The sequence below is a fragment of the Podarcis erhardii genome (genome assembly GCF_964252035.2).
Source record: "Podarcis erhardii genome assembly, chromosome: 7".
Taxonomy (NCBI): Eukaryota; Metazoa; Chordata; class Lepidosauria; order Squamata; family Lacertidae; genus Podarcis; species Podarcis erhardii.
The window spans coordinates 1,328,629-1,346,188 of record NC_138511.1 but is presented as its reverse complement, the minus strand read 5'-3'; the positions used below and the strand labels follow the sequence as shown (position 1 = coordinate 1,346,188).

At 47.5% G+C, this 17,560-nt stretch overlaps 3 long non-coding RNA genes across 3 annotated transcripts in view; 1 reads left to right on the top strand and 2 right to left on the bottom strand.

Annotated features, from left to right (window-relative positions):
• The window catches only part of LOC309346403, a 308,888-nt gene that overhangs the window by 63,853 nt on the left and 227,475 nt on the right, over nucleotides 1-17,560 (bottom strand). The window lies entirely within an intron of this gene.
• The window catches only part of LOC309346405, a 32,021-nt gene continuing 31,764 nt past the window's right edge, over nucleotides 17,304-17,560 (top strand). Inside the window, exon 1 of the long non-coding RNA XR_014158616.1 lies at nucleotides 17,304-17,319. This is a non-coding gene — a long non-coding RNA (uncharacterized lncRNA). The remainder of the gene's footprint in view (nucleotides 17,320-17,560) is intronic.
• Nucleotides 17,512-17,560, bottom strand: part of LOC309346406 — a 33,303-nt gene continuing 33,254 nt past the window's right edge. Inside the window, exon 4 of the long non-coding RNA XR_014158619.1 lies at nucleotides 17,512-17,526. This is a non-coding gene — a long non-coding RNA (uncharacterized lncRNA). The remainder of the gene's footprint in view (nucleotides 17,527-17,560) is intronic.

The window sequence follows — 17,560 nt, the reverse complement described above, 5'->3', positions numbered from 1 at the left end:
CTGCACCATGTAAAATCTGGGCCATTGTTTTTGCTTTATACACAGATAGAGCTGGGTTGACCAGATTTCCACCTTTACATGCAGCGAATTTCAGAATGGCTTTTGCTGATTTAAAGGCTTGCAATTTAATATTGTATAGCTGTGTATTCCAAGATGTCGTTTCTGAAGAAATCAATCCCAGATATTTAAACGTATTTACTTGGTTTATGATGTGTTCATCCAGGTGCCAAACGTGCTTTTTAGAACACTTCCCAAATACAATGACCTGTGTCTTATCATAGTGTCAGGGAACTGCCATCGGAGCGCAGGGTGGTGGAGAGGCTCTCAGACGCTGGGGAGGGAACCAGCAGGGAAAGAGGGAGATCTTCCGCTGAGGAAGAAGGGAAGGAGGAGGAGGAGGAGGGAAGGCGCAGGGACGCTTCCAGCGAGACCAGTGGAGAGAGCTCAGGACCTCCCCTGGGGACGCCCACTCTGTGCAGAAAGCTGTCGCGCAGGGAATCCAGGCGGAGACTTTCTGTCAAGGAGCTCTTATGTTGGAAGAAGTTCAGGAAATGCCCACTGACGGATTCTGCCAGTGATTAAGGCAGCCATGAAGTAAGGGCTGTCCGGTCAGGGAAAGTTTTAGCCAACTACTCAGCTTGGAGCGGTTTTGGCACTTACGCACAAGCAACCCCTAATCCCTTTACAGCAATCCGTCAGTCACCGACGTTGTTTGTGCGGAGGAGGCATTATGAGCAACACAGAAGGAGCCGGAGGCGGAGGGGGATCCAGGGGAGTACCAACTCTGGAGGAGAGAAACAGAGATTTGGAGCAACAGCTGGCTCTCCTAGCGGCGCGGCTCGATGAGAGGCGGGCTCAGGATGTGCAGGGGAAACCCACCCCCATCTCAAGGAAGGTACCAGGACTGGTGCATAAGTTTGGGGGCGATCCGAGGGACTACCAGGCTTTTAAGACAGAGGTGCAGTATGCACTGGATCTGCAATATGATGACATTGTGGACGAGGGGGCGAGAGTTGCCTTCGTGGTCGGACACCTGGAGGCTGGAGCCAGAGAGTGGGTTAGACCACTGATGGCATCTGATAATGATGCCCTAAAAGACTTGAGGAAGTTCTTTGCAGCCATGGATCTGATGTTTTCCAGCCAGATTGAGCAGAGCGTGGTACGCAGGCAGTTGATGGTGTGCAAACAAGGGAACCAATCAGTCAGAGAGTACTGGTCGTGATTTGCCATGCTCATACACCGACTTGGTAGGGATTTGACGGCGGAACCGATTCAGATGTTATTTGAGGAAGGCCTGGCCCCCGCAGTAAAAGATGAACTTTCCCGCACGCCCCGCACGCAGTCGATGGATCAGCTGACCAAGGCTGCGCTTGCCATCGGAGCGAGGCAGGAAGCGCGGGCTCTGGAGAAGCGGGAAGGCAGAGGAGAGCGTTGGAATGACTTCCGCATTCCTGAAATACCAGAGCAACCTTCCCCGCCAGTGGAGCCAATGGAGATCGGAGGCGCGCGTGCGCGCGGGGTTTCAAACTCTGGAGAAGTTCGAAAGAAGGAGGGGAAAATGACCAAGAAGTGTTTCCTCTGCCAACAGCCAGGGCATTTTGCCAGGGTCTGCCCTCAAAGGAAAACATGGCAAGGAATGGTGGGGGCGGCCGGGAGTGAGGAGGGGCTTAAGGAGCAGGGAAAAGCCAACGCTTGGCTGCCGATAGGGCCCAGCAGCCAGGCGAACAACCAGTAAATGTGCCCAAGCCAGAGCCCCCCCGAGCAGCCATTGCCATAGAAGTGGTGCTAGAGCTCCCTAACGGCCAAGATAAAGGCGCTGTTGGACTCAGGCAGTTCTTGCAATTTTCTTAGCAAGGAATTTGCGTTAGAGCACCAGCTGCAGACTCAGCCACTAGGGAGTCCCTTACAAGTCACGACGATCGATGGGAGGGAACTCCGGGGGGGGGGGAGGTAACACACCAGACGCCCCCATGAGAATGAGGATTGCCAGGCACACTGAAATTATTGCCTTTCATGTAGCCACTCTGGCAGGACCGCCAATTATACTGGGAATGAGCTGGCTGGTGCTACATGATCCGTTAGTAGGATGGCACCAGCGGACGGTCTCATTCGGGTCAGCTCACTGCTTGGAACACTGCCATGGGGGGGGGGGGAAACCCCGAGGATGGCAATAGCCAGAGTGGCAGGGATGGCGGTGGGAGAGAAGGGGCAGGTACCACCGCAGTACGCTGACTTGCAAGATGTCTTCAGTGAGAAAGAAGCGGATAGACTGCCTCCTCATAGACCCTTTGACTGCCAAATCAACCTACTCCCAGGAGCCCAGCTGCCAGTGGGCAAACTGTACGCCATGTCGGACAGGGAAATGCAGGAGTTGAGGGAATTTATAGACAAGAACCTGAAAAGAGGGTTCATAAGGGAATCAAGGGCGGTGGGGGGCAGTCCAGTGTTCTTTGTGGACAAGAAGGACACTAATAAACCCAGGTTGGTAGTGGACTTCCGGGCCATTAATTCGGTGTTTGGAACCAGTGACCTTCCCCATGCCCAGGATTGACGACATTTTGACCAGGGTGAGGAAGGGAAAGATTTTCACCAAGCTGGACCTAAGAGGGGCGTACAATCTGATCAGGATGAGGGAGGGAGATGAATGGAAAACCACCATGTTCACCCCTCTGGGGGCCTTCGAGTATCTCGTTATGCCCTTCGGACTCCAAGCGGGTTCAGCATGTTTCCAATCTTTCATGCATCACGTTCTGGGGCCCTTGCTGTACAAGAACTGTGTGGCCTTTTTAGATGATGTGTTGATCTATTCGGAGGACGAGGAGCAACATGTCAGAGATGTCCAGGAAGTGCTCAAGAGGCTACAGGAGCACCAGCTGTGGCTCAAACTGGAGACATGCCAGTTCCACACCAGAGAGGTCAAGTTCCTGGAGTACCGATTGTCAGACAAGGGCCTAGCTATGGATCCAGGCAAGGTACAAGCGGTACTGGAATGGAAGACACCCAAGACCAGGAAGGACGTGCAGAGGTTCCTGGGGTTTGGGAACGTCTATCGGAAGTTCATCAAGAACTTTGCCCACTTAACGGCACCCATCACAGATTGCCTCAGTAGCAAGAAGTTCGTCTGGACGGAGGAAGCGCAGCAATCTTTTGAAAGGCTAAAGAAGGCGTTCGCTTCGGAAGAGCAGCTCTTGCACATGGATCTGCAGAAGCCAATGAGGCTGGAGACCGACGCATCGGACAGAGCGGTGGGGGCTGTACTGCTCCAGCCAGGGGGAGGAAACCAGTCCGGTTGGAGACCGTGTGCCTTTTTCTCCCGGAAGTTGAACAAGTCGGAGCAGAACTACACGGTGTATGACCGGGAGCTGCTGGCTATCTACGAAGCGTTTGGACGCTTGAGACATTTGCTGATAGGGGTGCAGCACAAGATCCAGGTGTGCACGGACCATAAGAACCTGGAATACTGGAGAACGGTGAGGGTACTCAATCAGAGACAGGTGCGGTGGGCTCAGGAGTTTTCCAAATTCCATTTTGAGATTCGTTACGTACCGGGGGAGGAAAACGTCAGAGCAGACGCTCTCTCCCGGAAGCCAGAGTACCTGGAAGGAGAGGGAGCACCGGAAGAACGACATGTGATACCCGAGGACCGATGGGTGTGTGGGGGAGTGTTGGTAGGGCGACGGGAGCTTGCAGAGGGGACGGCAGATGACGAGTACACCCAAAGCAAGATCAGGGAACTCAGGAGGGTAGGAGGAAACCCGGGGGGGGGGGTTGAGGAAAAGGATGGGGCACTGTATTACAGGGGGGCATTGTATATACCAGAGGGGGACTTGAGGAGTAGAGTACTCAAACAACTGCACGACAGCCCCACGGCGGGACATTTTGGGCAACACAAAACCATGTTGTTAGTCACCAGGCAGTTCTGGTGGCCAAAGGTGAGGGAAGATGTACGAGAATATATAAGGGGGTGCGACCGCTGCCAGAGAGCCAAAGGGGAGAGGGCGGCACCCGCGGGGTTACTGGAACCATTACCCACACCAGAAAGACCATGGGAGGCAGTGTCCATAGATTTTATGACCGATTTGCCCAAGTCAAGGGGCAAGATGGCCGTCATGGTAGTAGTCGACTTGTTAACTAAGATGTGCCATTTCATCGCTTGCTCACATGCGGTGACGGCGGAGGAAACCGCCAAGCTGTTTGTGGAACATGTTTTCAGGCTGCATGGCGCCCCCTTGAGGGTTTTATCAGACCGAGGGAAACAATTCACTTCCGGGTTCTGGAGGAAGCTCATGAGCCTACTTCACGTAGAGGTCAATTTCTCGACGGCCAGGCACCCAGAGACCAACGGGCAGGCAGAAAGAGTGAACAGTATACTCCAACAATACTTACGGTGCTACGTCAGCGAGAGGGAGAATGACTGGGTAGAGAAATTGGCTTTGGCTGAATTTGCCTACATGTGATGGCCTGGGATTCCGATTCAGAGGATGAACCAGAGGAATCCCAGCCTGCACAGGAGTCCCCGCCTCCAGGGCCGGCTGAACTGGGGCAAGGCCTAGATGCTGAAGAGCCTGCACCTGTGGCAGAGCACCGGGAGCTGGCCCCAGGTGAAACCCTTCTGGCCCCAGAGGGGCTTGAGGACTCAGTGGCTACAGGTGAGCCTCCTCCAGGGCCCAGTAACCCTTCGGCCTCTCCTGATCTGCAGAGGCTTAGGGCAGAGAGGCGAAGGGAACTGGTTGCTCCCAGGAGGAGTGCTCGCCTTAAGGCCAGAGGAGGCGGGGCTCCTGGGGGCCGGGGCCGCCCCTGGCCTTAGAAGAGGATAAAAGCCCAGTCAGCCCGGCCCCAGGTTGCGGGAGCAACGTCGTTGTTGGCTTTGGACCTTCCTGTGTTCCTGATCCCTGCTTGGCCTCCTGTTCCTGACCATCCGGTGCTCCTGTTCCCTGCTCGGCCTCCTGTTCCTGACCATCCGGTGTTCCTGTACCCTGCTCGGCCTCCTGTTCCAGCGTTCCTGTTCCCCGCCCGGCTCTCCGCCTCGGACCTCGCCCCTCTTCGTGTGGACTCAGACTACGCTCACGGTACCTCTCCCCCGGGTCCAGCACACTACAATAACATGGAGCATGTGTCCACAGGGATGAGCCCGTTCATGGCCAATTATGGCTGTCACCCCAGAGCATTCCCAGGGGAAGGGGAGGAGAGATGGAGTGTGCCCGCAGCTGAACAGTTTGTGGAAGAGATGGAAGCCCTGCACCAACAGCTTAAGATGAACTTGGAGAGGGCTAAGGAAGTGTACAAAAGGCAGGCAGATAGGAGCAGGAGGGAAGGAGAGACCATAAGGGTGGGGGACCGGGTGTGGTTGTCAACCCAAGGGTTACCGTTCAAGGGAGGTTGCAAGAAATTAAGGCCTAAGCGACTGGGACCCTTCGAGGTAACACAGCAGGTGAACCCGGTGGCCTTTAGGCTCAAACTGCCTGACAACATGAAACTACACCCGGTATTCCATAGGTCATTACTCTCACCATACCGGGCAGGGAGGGAATTTCAGGGACGAGAAGGAGAGGTTCCCGTACACCCACAGGTAGAGGAGAGGGAGCGCAGCAGTCACGTAGCGGAGATACTAGATTCAAGGTGGAAGGGAAGACAGGTGGAGTATCTAGTGGCTTGGGAGGGGGAGCCTGAGTCGGAAAATGCATGGGTGCCAGCGGAAACCATCGAGGATGAGTTTCTCCTGGAAGAGTTTCACCGCAGGTTCCCAAGGAGGCCCAGACCCTTAGCGAGATTCTGGGAGGAGCAATTTGGCACCACAGACGATGAAGAGGAGTTTGTGGGCTTTCCAGCGTCTGGGCAGGAGGGAGGAGAAGTGTCTGAAGGGGTGGAATCGGATTGGGAAGATTCTCCAGTGGGAAGAGGTAGTAGCAGGTGGAGAGCAGTGTTCCAGTCATCAGAAGATGGGGAAGGTTCCTTCAGGGGGTTCCCAGCATCACCGGCTGAAGAAAGGCGACGGACCGGGGGTGAGGGGGGTCCTGGAGGGGAGGTGGATGTTAGGGAACTGCCATCGGAGCGCAGGGTGGTGGAGAGGCTCTCGGACGCTGGGGAGGGAACCAGCAGGGAAAGAGGGAGATCTTCCGCTGAGGAAGGAGGGAAGGAGGAGGAGGAGGAGGGAAGGCGCAGGGACGCTTCCAGCGAGACCAGTGGAGAGAGCTCAGGACCTCCCCTGGGGACGCCCACTCTGCGCAGAAAGCTGTCGCGCAGGGAATCCAGGCGGAGACTTTCTGTCAAGGAGCTCTTATGTTGGAAGAAGTTCAGGAAACGCCCACTGACGGATTCTGCCAGTGATTAAGGCAGCCACGAAGTAAGGGCTGTCCGGTCAGGGAAAATTTTAGCCAACTACTCAGCTTGGAGCGGTTTTGGCGCTTACGCACAAGCAACCCCTAATCCCTTTACACATAGTTTATAGATAAAGCATTCCTCATGCAATATGAACTTAATTTTGCAAGCAGCCGTCTCAGGCCCACCTGGGTTCTAGATATAAGTACTAGGTCATCAGGATACATTAAAACTGAGAGTTTTTGGTCGAGAATTGTGACAGGGGCAAACTGTAGGCCCTCCAGTTCTTTAACCATGTCATTAATATAAAAATTGAACAGGAAAGGTGCCAAAATGCATCCCTGTTTGACTCCAGTAGTGGTCTTAATTCTAGTGGTGAGATGGCCAGCCAGATCCACCTTTACTTGTATTGATGTGTCAGTATATAATGTTTTGATGAGAAATAATAGACGGAGGTCTATATTTGTCTTTTCCAATTTTTGCCACAATGCGTGTCTTGGGACCGTATCAAAAGCTGACTTTAGATCAATAAAAGCAACATATAATTTTTGCTTCAAATTATGGATGTATTTACATAGCAGAAAGTTCAGCACAAAGCACTGGTCCAATATGGATTTCCCTCTTTGGAAACCTGCCTGGACTTCAGATATCACCTTATTTGTATCTGCCCATTCTTCTAGTCTCCCAAGAAGGAGCCTGGCATATAGTTTGGAGGCTACATCTAACAAACTAATGGGTCTATAATTGGCAGGGTTTTTCTTATCGCCCTTTGTATATATTGGGGCAATTATACTCAACTTCCGCCCTTCAGGTATACGACCTGAGCTGTTGATGTATGAATGTCAGAATAGAAAAAAATGCCTAGCTAGGGTACTTAGAAAATTGAAGTTAAAATAGGATAAGCACAATCTTGCCCTACAAGCTGAGGTAGCCCAGTTACCAAACAACTATAAATTATTACTTAAAAGCAAGAAACAAATATATTATGAACAACAGTGGAAAGACTTGGGAGATGCAGCACTTCAGAAGGACTCACGGAAATTTTGGCATCTGGTTGCCCAAGGCACAAATGGGCTGGGCTACTCGTTAGAAGCATCTGTCCAAGGAAAGGATTGGGTGACATATTTTACAGAAATATATGGCCCCTGTCCTGACCTACCCCCAAAAGTTTACTATAGTTATCAGAATGACCAATCAGATTAAGAGGCTAATCGCAAGCCAACTAGCTAATAAAGCTCCAGGAGAAGACATGATCCCAATGGAGATCTATAAGACCTGATTTCTGGTCACCCATATTTGCAAAATTGTTTTCATACATAAGACAGAAACATTGCACAGGCTATGAAGATAAACTGAGAAGTCCCTAGTGGAGGCTTATCTGTTTGGATTTTTTTCTTTTCTTTTCATAGATCTCAACCTGACACCCACCTTCTAACAAGCTATGGGCTCAAAAAATACAGTGCAATTTCACTCCAGTATGGCATAGCAGACAGAGTGTTGAACTAGAGATCGGGGTTTGAGATCTCAAAGTTCATCCTTACCCACTCTAATTCCCATCATGCTTCCATGCTAGAGAAGGGAAAACTGATGCCCTCCAGATGTGGTTGAACAGCAACTCCCATCATCCCAGCTATACTGATTAGGGTGGCAGCACATGCTGTCCATTTATTTTGTAAGAATCCAAGATCAGGTGGGTATGTATGCCAATCAGATATGCATAGTATAAAGATTATGTAGTATGCTACGTAATCATGCGTGTCATGATTATGTCATGTATGTGAGTTGAGGGTTGAGCTGTTCAAATTCTTGCTGGAAATAATGGTGATTTTTGGAGGGACATGTGGCAATGAAACTCAGAGATGCACAAACTTTGTCTAGTGGTGAATATTTGGAAGGCACAGCATGGTCCTGTCTTGGGTATGTCCAGGGAAAGGCTTGGCTGTGTGCCCAGGCATGTATCAAGGTGGGTGTGGGGGGAGTGGTCCGCCCCGAGTGCCACCCTGGGTGGGGGTGACAAAATGTTGGATGACACAGGCTCCTCACTCGTGTTCTGAGCGGCATGTAATGCTTTGTGTGTAGCACTGACAATGACAGAAGCTGCCGCTCGGCACGCACAACGCCAACATCAACGCCAGTGATGGGATGCGCCACGCCGAGCCGTGGCTTCCGTCGCTGGTGCCGCCACTGGTGCCACACGGCGGATCCCGTACCAAGAGATGCTTCCTCCACCGCTGGCTCCGCAAAAATCGGGTCTTGCCGCCACAGCGAAGGCGGAGACCCTTCAAAAATCCCAGGCAGAGGAAGCCTGGGAATGTGGGATTTGGCTGACACCAGGAGCGCCCCCCCTACCCGCAGGGAAACCCCTTTTTGGGGGCTTCGAAACGACGTGGGGTGAGCGGTGCGGTGTTTTGAATCAACCGCTATTTTTACGGAGTGAAGCCGCACAGCCGTTGCCGGAGAGCGCTGACTTTTTCTTGTGGACAATTGGATTTCAAACAACAACCCGTCAGTAGAACGGGAAATTAGGTTTTTAAAACAATTTAATTTGGCAAGGAACGGGGGAAGGTCTAAACAGGAAGTCCACCTCCCCCTTCTGTAAATAGACTGAAGCAAAGAGTTTGTTAACTAAGGTCTTGGAAAGTTCTACGAAAGGATTAAAACTTCACTGATTGAAACTATTACTTACACTCCCTTTGGAAGCAGGGGAAGCCTGCTGGAGAAGGTAAAATTTAGGAACTGAAGCGTCACGTCTCCAAACCCGGGAGAGGTCCGCGAGGAGCCCATCGACGGTGAATAGAAAGGTTTGACAGCTGTCAAATTTGACAGCTAGCTGTTAAGATACAAAGAAAGACTTTGTTTCCATTGTCCATTTCTGCGTCTAAAAAGAAGGAAAGGTAACTGGAATTGTTATTAACTTACTTTTGAGACTTTGGGGACTGTGCTGGAAGGATTGATAGACTGCTTTCCTCTAGAGGGAGTTTTGGGACATGGTCATAAGAGTGCAGCTGGGAAATTAGCCTAAAGATAAAAACTCTGAGAAATTAGCTTTGACCTTGGACATTTCAAGGATGTCGGCGGAGAAAAAAGTTACGCTTGAATTGAATAGGACATTTTATCTGTTGGGAAAGCTGCATGAACAGATAGATGCCATGGCTACCAGCGTTGATATTTTGGGAACAAAAGTAGGCATTAGTAAAGAAGTCGACAAGAATCTGGCACAAGAATCTTTCTCAATTGAACAAACTGAAGAACCAGAGAAGGAGAAAGTTGTTGTTAAAGTGATGCAAGGGGGAGCTTTAACCCTACAGAGACAATTGGAGGATTACAAGTTGAGGCCTTACATGACTGTAATTAGGAGAAGCCAGTTTTTGGAGATGGGAGCCTGGCTTGATTTGGAAAATGAAAAGTGGAGAGATCACCCTATGTGGGGATCAAATGACTTTTGGGATATGAATTTGAGCCAGGAGGGGACCGAAGTTCCTGGGGCCTTTGGACTCGGAAGAAGTGTGAAACAAGATCGGGAATACTTTATGGGCCCTATCTTTAATTATAGAAATCTGGCACACTTGATAAGAAGGAATATGACCATCGTTGGGTTGGAGCTCCCCCGAGAACTGTTTCTTAATATTAAAGATTATCAAGAAGATCGGCAGATGGGACATGAAAAAGACTTAAGAGCCTCAGATTTGAGATCTCCAGGTTGATGGACTGTTGTAAGCCGATGGAACTGTTGGCAGGGGCCGAGACCGGGGAGGGGAGACGGTGAAAGAAAATTGGGAATTTAAAGTGTATATATTGAGAATTTTTTTTTTTTAAAAAAATGCTTTTAATGAGAGATGGAGAAATTGTGGAATGGAATTTTTATGACCCTAGGGGAAATGTCTTAAGAGAATAGGTTTAAATATATCAGTTTTAATGAGAAATAAGATTAAATAAAGTAAAAGTGGATAGCTAATTGGTGAAAGAGAGAATGGAAAATTATAGTATATTAAGATAAATTATTAGGATAAAAATAAAGATGAAGGATTTGCTGAAATATCTATTTGAACTAGAAAACAAAGAGGAGAGGTGTGAGGAGGTCAAGGAAATAAGTCATAGAAAAAAATTATGTAAAGGTATAACTTGTTTTTTTCTGTTTTGATTGTATGTATTTTCTAATTATTATTTTTTCCTTTTTATCTGGTTTTTTTTTGTTTTTTACATTTTTTCTTGGAAATGTCTTGGGGTTTTTTTGTATTGTGTTTTCTGTTGTTGTTTTTTTGATAATGTTTTATAACCTGAATAAATATTATCCAAAAGGGCGAAAAAGAGAGAGAGGGAGGGAGGGGGACGCTGGTGGAGAAGGAGAAAGAAAGCGAAAGGGGTGGGTTGAGGGGGGGAGAGACAGGTGCTTCTCAGCAATATCAGCTCTCCACTCACGCAGCCCTGATGTCTGTGAAAGGAATGGGGACTGGCAGGGGGGATGCGGTTGTCATGTAGTGCTTAGGAACAGGCGCCCGTGGGGAAACCGAGGCTGGGGAGGGACTGGTTGGCTAAGCAGTAGGAGAGGGGAGGCGTAATTCTTAGGGGAAATGGGGTGAAGGCAAAGTTTCCTCAGGTGCCTATTGCTCCCTGTCGAATCTGGAGCCCCCATTCCTTAGTTTCATGGTTCCTCTGTCCATCCTGAGCCTGTACCAAACATGTATCTCACCAACGCATGGATGCATCACAAGGGGATGTTTCCATCACCGAGGATTCTGCAACCAGAGACAGCAACCAGAGACAGCCCTGATGTTCAGTGGGATGTTCAGGGTATCCTTTAGAATTAAAAGAAATCATTGCATAACTATCAGGAAGCCTAAGCTTTGGCAGAGTCAGTGGCACACACACACTGCCGTTTTGCCTGTACTCCATATGCTCAGCTTTGCTCAGCCTGTCAGTACATATTTTTTTTCTATTAGACGCAAGGATTTTACATTTTGAGGAAAGTGAGAAGGAACAGGGAGAATGCAGGAGAAGCAGCGAGAGGCTGCAATCTTACACCTGCTTACTTGGGAGTAAGTCTAGTTGAGCATGGTGGGGCTTACTTCTGAGTAGACATGCTTGGCATTAACATGACACTAGAAAAAGAAGCTGTCAATTAATAGAGTACTTCCCATCCTTTTAAATATAGCATCTTAAACATAGACAGACACATAGACAGAAATGTAAGACCGGCCTTTAGGGCAAAATCCTAAGGGAAACATAACAAAATAAAGATTCTAGGTTAATCACATTCACAAAACTAATGTCACGTCTAGCTTGACCCAACTTTTGTTTCTTTTTTATCATTGATACCCTGCATTCTTTCTCAAAAGGATCTTTCTTTATCATTGATACCCTGCATTCTTTCTCAAAAGGTTTACTCAAGGTGGCTTCCATCCTTCAACAAATGCCTTATAGTAGTGCCTAATAGTAGTGCCTAGACCCACTGTGGGAGAGAGCGTTATAGCTCCTTTCCCCTAGAATGATAGTATTGTAGAGTTGGAAGGGACCCTGTTGAGGCTCATCTAGTCCAACCTTCTGCAATGCAGGCATATGCAGCTGTCCCATCCTTTTTACATTTGCTGGCAGCCCTCATTTGCCCTCCTCCTGCTATGTAAATTTACATATCTATCTCCCTCCCCCCTCTCTCTCACACACAGGTTGCCTCAGATGCTAGTCCTACTCAGAGTAGACTTACTGAAATGAATTAAAAATCCAAACATTAATTTTAAAGGGTCTGCCCTAAGTAGGATTTAGCTGGATGTTATTATGACCTTTTTATGTCATAATATTAAGATAATATTATGTTATTATCTTACCCAAAAAGATCTGCACAAACTAGTTGATCTGAGTGCATTATTCTCAGGGTGGGAGAGACTCGTTTATTTATAATTGCTTAATCATATGGGACTAAATTGCATTATATTGTAAGGCCCTTCTATTAAATCTTAGAATTGTAAAGTTGGAAGGGCCCCTAGTCTAACCCACTGCAATGCAGAAATCTCAACTAAAGCATCCATGACAGATTGCCATCCAACCTCCGATTACAAACGTCCAAGGAAGGAGAGGGCAAAACCTCCCAAGGGAGTCTGTTGCACTGCTGAAGGGCTGTTGCTGTCAGAAAAGTTCTTCCTGATGTTTCGTCAGAATAGCCTTTCATGTAACTTGAAGCCATTGTTTTGTGTCCTACCCTCCAGAGCGGGAGAAAATAAGCTTGTTCCACCTTCCATGTGACAGCCGTTCAAATATTTGAATATGGCTGTCATATCTCCTCTCAGTCTCCTCATTTCCTTCAAGCACTCTTCATAAGGCTTGCTTTCGAGACCCTTGATTATCTTGGTTGCCCTCCTCTGCACACATTCCAGCTTGTCAATGTCCTTCTTAAATTGTGGCACCCAGAACTGGACACAGTATTCAAGTGTGGTCTGACCAAGGCAGAGTAGAGTGGTACTTGATCTAGAGACTAGACTTCTGTTGATGCAGCCTAGAATCGCATTAGCTTCTTTTGCTGCAGCATCACATTGTTGACTCATATTGTAGTCTACTAAGACTCCTAGATCCTGTTAAAATATGCTGCTGGTAAACCAAGTGTCCCCCCATCTTATATTGGTGCTGGTTATTCCTGCCTAAGCGTAGAACCTTTCAGGCTGAAAGGGACTAGTGGGACTTAGAAGAACAGAAAGGAAAATGCCTTCTCATGGGCTCCAGTGTCACTTGCTGCAATTTGGGGATTTTTTAAAAACATGGAATTTTGTAAAGCACTTACCTAGATTAGGGAAGGTTTAAGAAGGCAGTCCTCATCTGACCACACCACCAATAGGCACCTCATAGGCACCCATAGGACCTCAGACCAACCCACCCCGCAAAATTGGAATGGGGTTAAGCCCACCCACCCACCTTGAGGGGCCAGACCTCACTGTGGCGGGCCTTGCCGGGTCTTCCCACACCTCCGACAAGCCCCATTGGATTTCCCATGCCTGCAGCAGGCTGCAAAAAGACCCAACGGGGCTTGTTGCAGGCACGGGGGGGGGGGGGGCAACTATGACACCAACTAAATCCACTGTAATTGAGCACTGTACTTATGGCTGTTCACAGAAGCAGCATGCTGGTATGAGAGATTACATCCTCCCTTATTGCTCCAGATTTCCACTATTCTTGGGTGCTTTTGCCAGGCAGGTGCTTGAGCTGTCTGTGTTTGAAGCAAGAGAAACAAAGAACATGATTCCAGTTACAGATAGGTAGCCGTGTTGGTCTGCCATGGTCAAAAAAAAAAAAAAAAATTCCTTCCAGTAGCACCTTAAAGACCAACTGAGTTAGTTCTAGGTATGAGCTTTCGTGTGCATGCACACTTCTTCAAAGAACATGATGAGGCATTAAGTAAAGCAAAGAAGATGGCCACTGAAGATGGCTGAAATTCCATCGTCTCCCTTTCACACGGGCAATTAGAGGCTGAGATGGGAGTAATCAGCCTCCCAAACTCCTCCAGGGCAGGAGGAAATAGTCTCATCCACAGTCACCCAACACCTGGCCCCAAATCCAGAGGGAATAAGGGGCTGGGGGGGCACTGGATGGAAAGCCCCCACGCGTTTCTGCCACTCTCCAAAGTTGTATCCGCGAGCAACAAGTCTCCATTTCTTAAGATGAAAAATTGGATTTAAATAATGGACATACTTTGAATGAAGAGGGAGGATTTTTTCTGCTATTTCATCCAGCCTCTGAAGACTTGATAAACTCAAATGGAAAAGGGACTATCATTTGAGATGCCGATTTGACAGAACGGAAAGGAGGGGGGTGAGCCTTTATTTACTTTCCTTTGATACTTGCCTATGCGATTACATTTGGCAAATCCCCTCTGGAAGAAACGACTGCCGGACTTAAGTGAGACTAAAAAAATTACATTTGTTGATATAATAAGATTTTAATAACTCTAATAAATTACTAACTATGTGGAAATGACGGGGAGGAAGGAAAATCAAGGCTTTCGACTCTTGGTTTCCTGGAAGAAGATCAAAAGACTCCCCTGGACTAGAAGAGACATCTCATTAACAACTGGAGAAATGCCAAAGAACTTGCTTGGGAGGTTTCTGACGCAGTATTAATTTAACAAGGAGCCAGGAGTGAAACCGAAAGTAGACTGACCAGCTAGCTGAATCAAACTATATTGCTATGGGGTGGGGGGAAACCTCTAACATTTTACTTTTCGATACTTGTATTTCCAGTTTACTTGGTAACCCCCCTCCCCAGGAAAAGCTAATGTTTGAATAGCAGCTGGTTAAGGAACAACATTGGGCAGACACCATGATTTGATTTTATCTGGACTGTTTGTGGAAATGGCAGCTACCTCCTGGACTGATTTGGCAGAAACACCAGTTTGTGAAGAGAGGATATGAATTTACAGAGGGGAATCTTGGACTGCAGATTTGGACTGTAAAGAAGAATAGTAAAGACATAAAATCCGCACAGAAACATTTTATTTGGACTTTAACTCTCTTGCAGAATGAACGCAGAGGCTGTTGAAAATAATGAAGGATTAACATCAGAATGTATTAAGGGAATTATTGTAATATTTTGAAATGCAGTAGAAATATGAGATGATTAGGATCCCCTCCAATCTTGAATCATGGGAAGTCAGCTAAATAATAATAATAATTTATAATTAGGCATAACATTGGGATTTGTTTGTTTATTGGATAGTTTGTATAATTTGGAATATATCATTTGATTTGATTGGAAAATTTTAATAAATATGATTTTAAAAAACAAATAAGGAAAGCAAAGAAGAGGTGGAGTGTGAGGTGACAGGAACTGAGTTTCCTCCCACCCTTTGGGAAGCTGGGGGGGGGGAGAAAGAGAAGGGAAGGACACTCGGAATGGAGGGGAGGACCGTGGCAAATCGACAGGACTCCCACATGAGGAACAGCAAGAGAGGCGGCAAACTCAGTGACTGCCCAGGGCAGCAAAAGCCTTCTTTTAATAATTTCAATGTGTGTGTGGGGGGGGGGGGGTGACAGAAAAAATTCTGGACCAGGTACCACCTGACCTTGCTACGCCACTTTGTGTGCCACCCTGAGTGATGGAATCACATGACTTGTTGAGCAGTTACCCTTATTGGGTGAATAAACACACAGTGCTTTTCTGCAGAATGCAGAAAAACCATGAGTTTTAAACCATGGGTAGGCAAACTAAGGCCCGGGGGCCGAATCTGGCCCAATCGCCTTCTAAATCCAGCCCTCGGACAGTCTGGGAATCAGCGTGTTTTTTTCTTTAAAATACATCTCTGGGTTATCTGTGGGGCCTGCCTGGTGTTTTTACATGAGTAGAATGTGTGTTTTCATTTAAAATGCATCTCTGGGTTATTTGTGGGGCATAGGAATTTGTTCTTTTCTTTTCAAAATATAGTCCGCCCCCCCCCCACAAGGTCTGAGGGACAGTGGACCGGCCCCCTGCTGAAAAAGTTTGCTGACCCCTGATTTAAACCAACTGACATCTGCAGCTAGTTAATCATTACCATCAGCTGCTGGTATGTGGTTTCTCTATAGAAGCCATCATTTCACATAACATCTCCGTTTTGCGTCAATAGCAAGTGGTATTTAAGCGAAGCAGATATTTTGGACAAAGGCTAACCTTTGGTCACAGACAAAGTGGAGCTTAGTTCACACATACTTTTAATTCCATTTGCACTGTGTTGTAAATAAAAAAATTATGCCCTTTTCCCTTATGGGGTACCCAAGAGCCCATATAGAGTCCTTACATAAGTTCCCTATTGGTAGGAGAAAATAACAGAGGCCAACCAGAGAATTCTGAGAAGCAAAGCAGCTAGTAAGCTTGATCTTTATTGATCTGTTGCAACAGGGTGCTCCCCTCACACGCAGGAGAGGAAGAGGACCCACAAAAATGCTGTGCAAGGGCTTATAAAAGACTTTTGAAATTCCCATCCTCTAGATCAAGACCACCCCCAGAAACATTATGCATACATCACAGAAGGGGTGTAACCTAAGACCACCTCTCAGATACATCCCACCTACATCACAGAAATTTAAATGTTGTTTTTCTCTTGTCCTTGTTTATCTCCTGTCTGGCAGGTTACTTGATTGGATTTCCTGGGGATCCTGGCCATTCTTTTGTAGTGGTAAAATACTTATTTCCTAGGCCAGGTCACAGGCTCACACCCTGTTCATATCTTAAATGTGTCCTTAAGACAGGATTTGTGAGGAAAGAGACAATGGGGAGACTTTCCCAGTTTGACCTTGCAGAGAAAACATTTGCTCAGTTTAGGAATCAAAATGGTTCCAGGTTGGCCTTCCTGTGTTGATCTATGTATGTGCGGTTATGAACATTACCATATATCTAAGACCATAAAATTCCTATCACAACTGTGATTCACTTTTCTTCCAAGATGAAACTTAAAAATTTACAAACCAGCAATTTTGTTGAAAAGGAGAAGGAGTAAACGCTACTGACCATTGGCATCTCTGCACATAATAAAGTGGAAGTCCTTACATCACCACCACCTGCAAATTCACTTGCAAAATGCTTTCATGTTATCCCGGGCCCATGTGTGTGTGTGCAATTCTTCATTCAAGCATTTCTGCACACATCACACTATAACTGATGGGTGGAAATTGCAAGGAAGCAGATTTTGGCTAAACCATTAGAAGACATTTCCGAGCAGTAAGAGATTGTTACAAAGTGTAACACTCTCCTTAAAAGATAATATGCAAATGCTGTCAAGATAGAAATTAAAATAATAATCAGTCTCAGAATTAAGTTTTCTTTTTAAGGAACATGTTAAAATGCATGGGGGCACAAAAAGGCTTTGTTTAGAACTGAAATATGCCAATGTAAGCATTAGGCAGGTATCTTTAGGGAGAACATTTCTCAGCCAAAAGGCCACCAGGGTTAGTGGTTAGGGTTAAGACCGCACAAACAACCGGACAAACGGGTTGGAGTAAACAAGGTCCTGAAAGAGTGGTCTAGTTGTTGGTTAGAGGGTCAAAGGTCAGAGACACAGCAGTTCTGCTTTTTGGACGTAATTGCTCAGTTAGTTAAATATTTATCCCCCCCCCCCATGGCTCCTCCTCTTTTGCCCATCTTGCCTCAGCTCGACTCCCTTTGCCCTCAACACGGCATCTGCCCCCACCGCCATTACCTTGCTTGGCGCCAGAGTTTGGCGGGCTGGGGGTGGGCTCGGCAGCAGATTCCATCCTACGGGGGGGGGGGGGAGAGGAGGCGGGCTTTT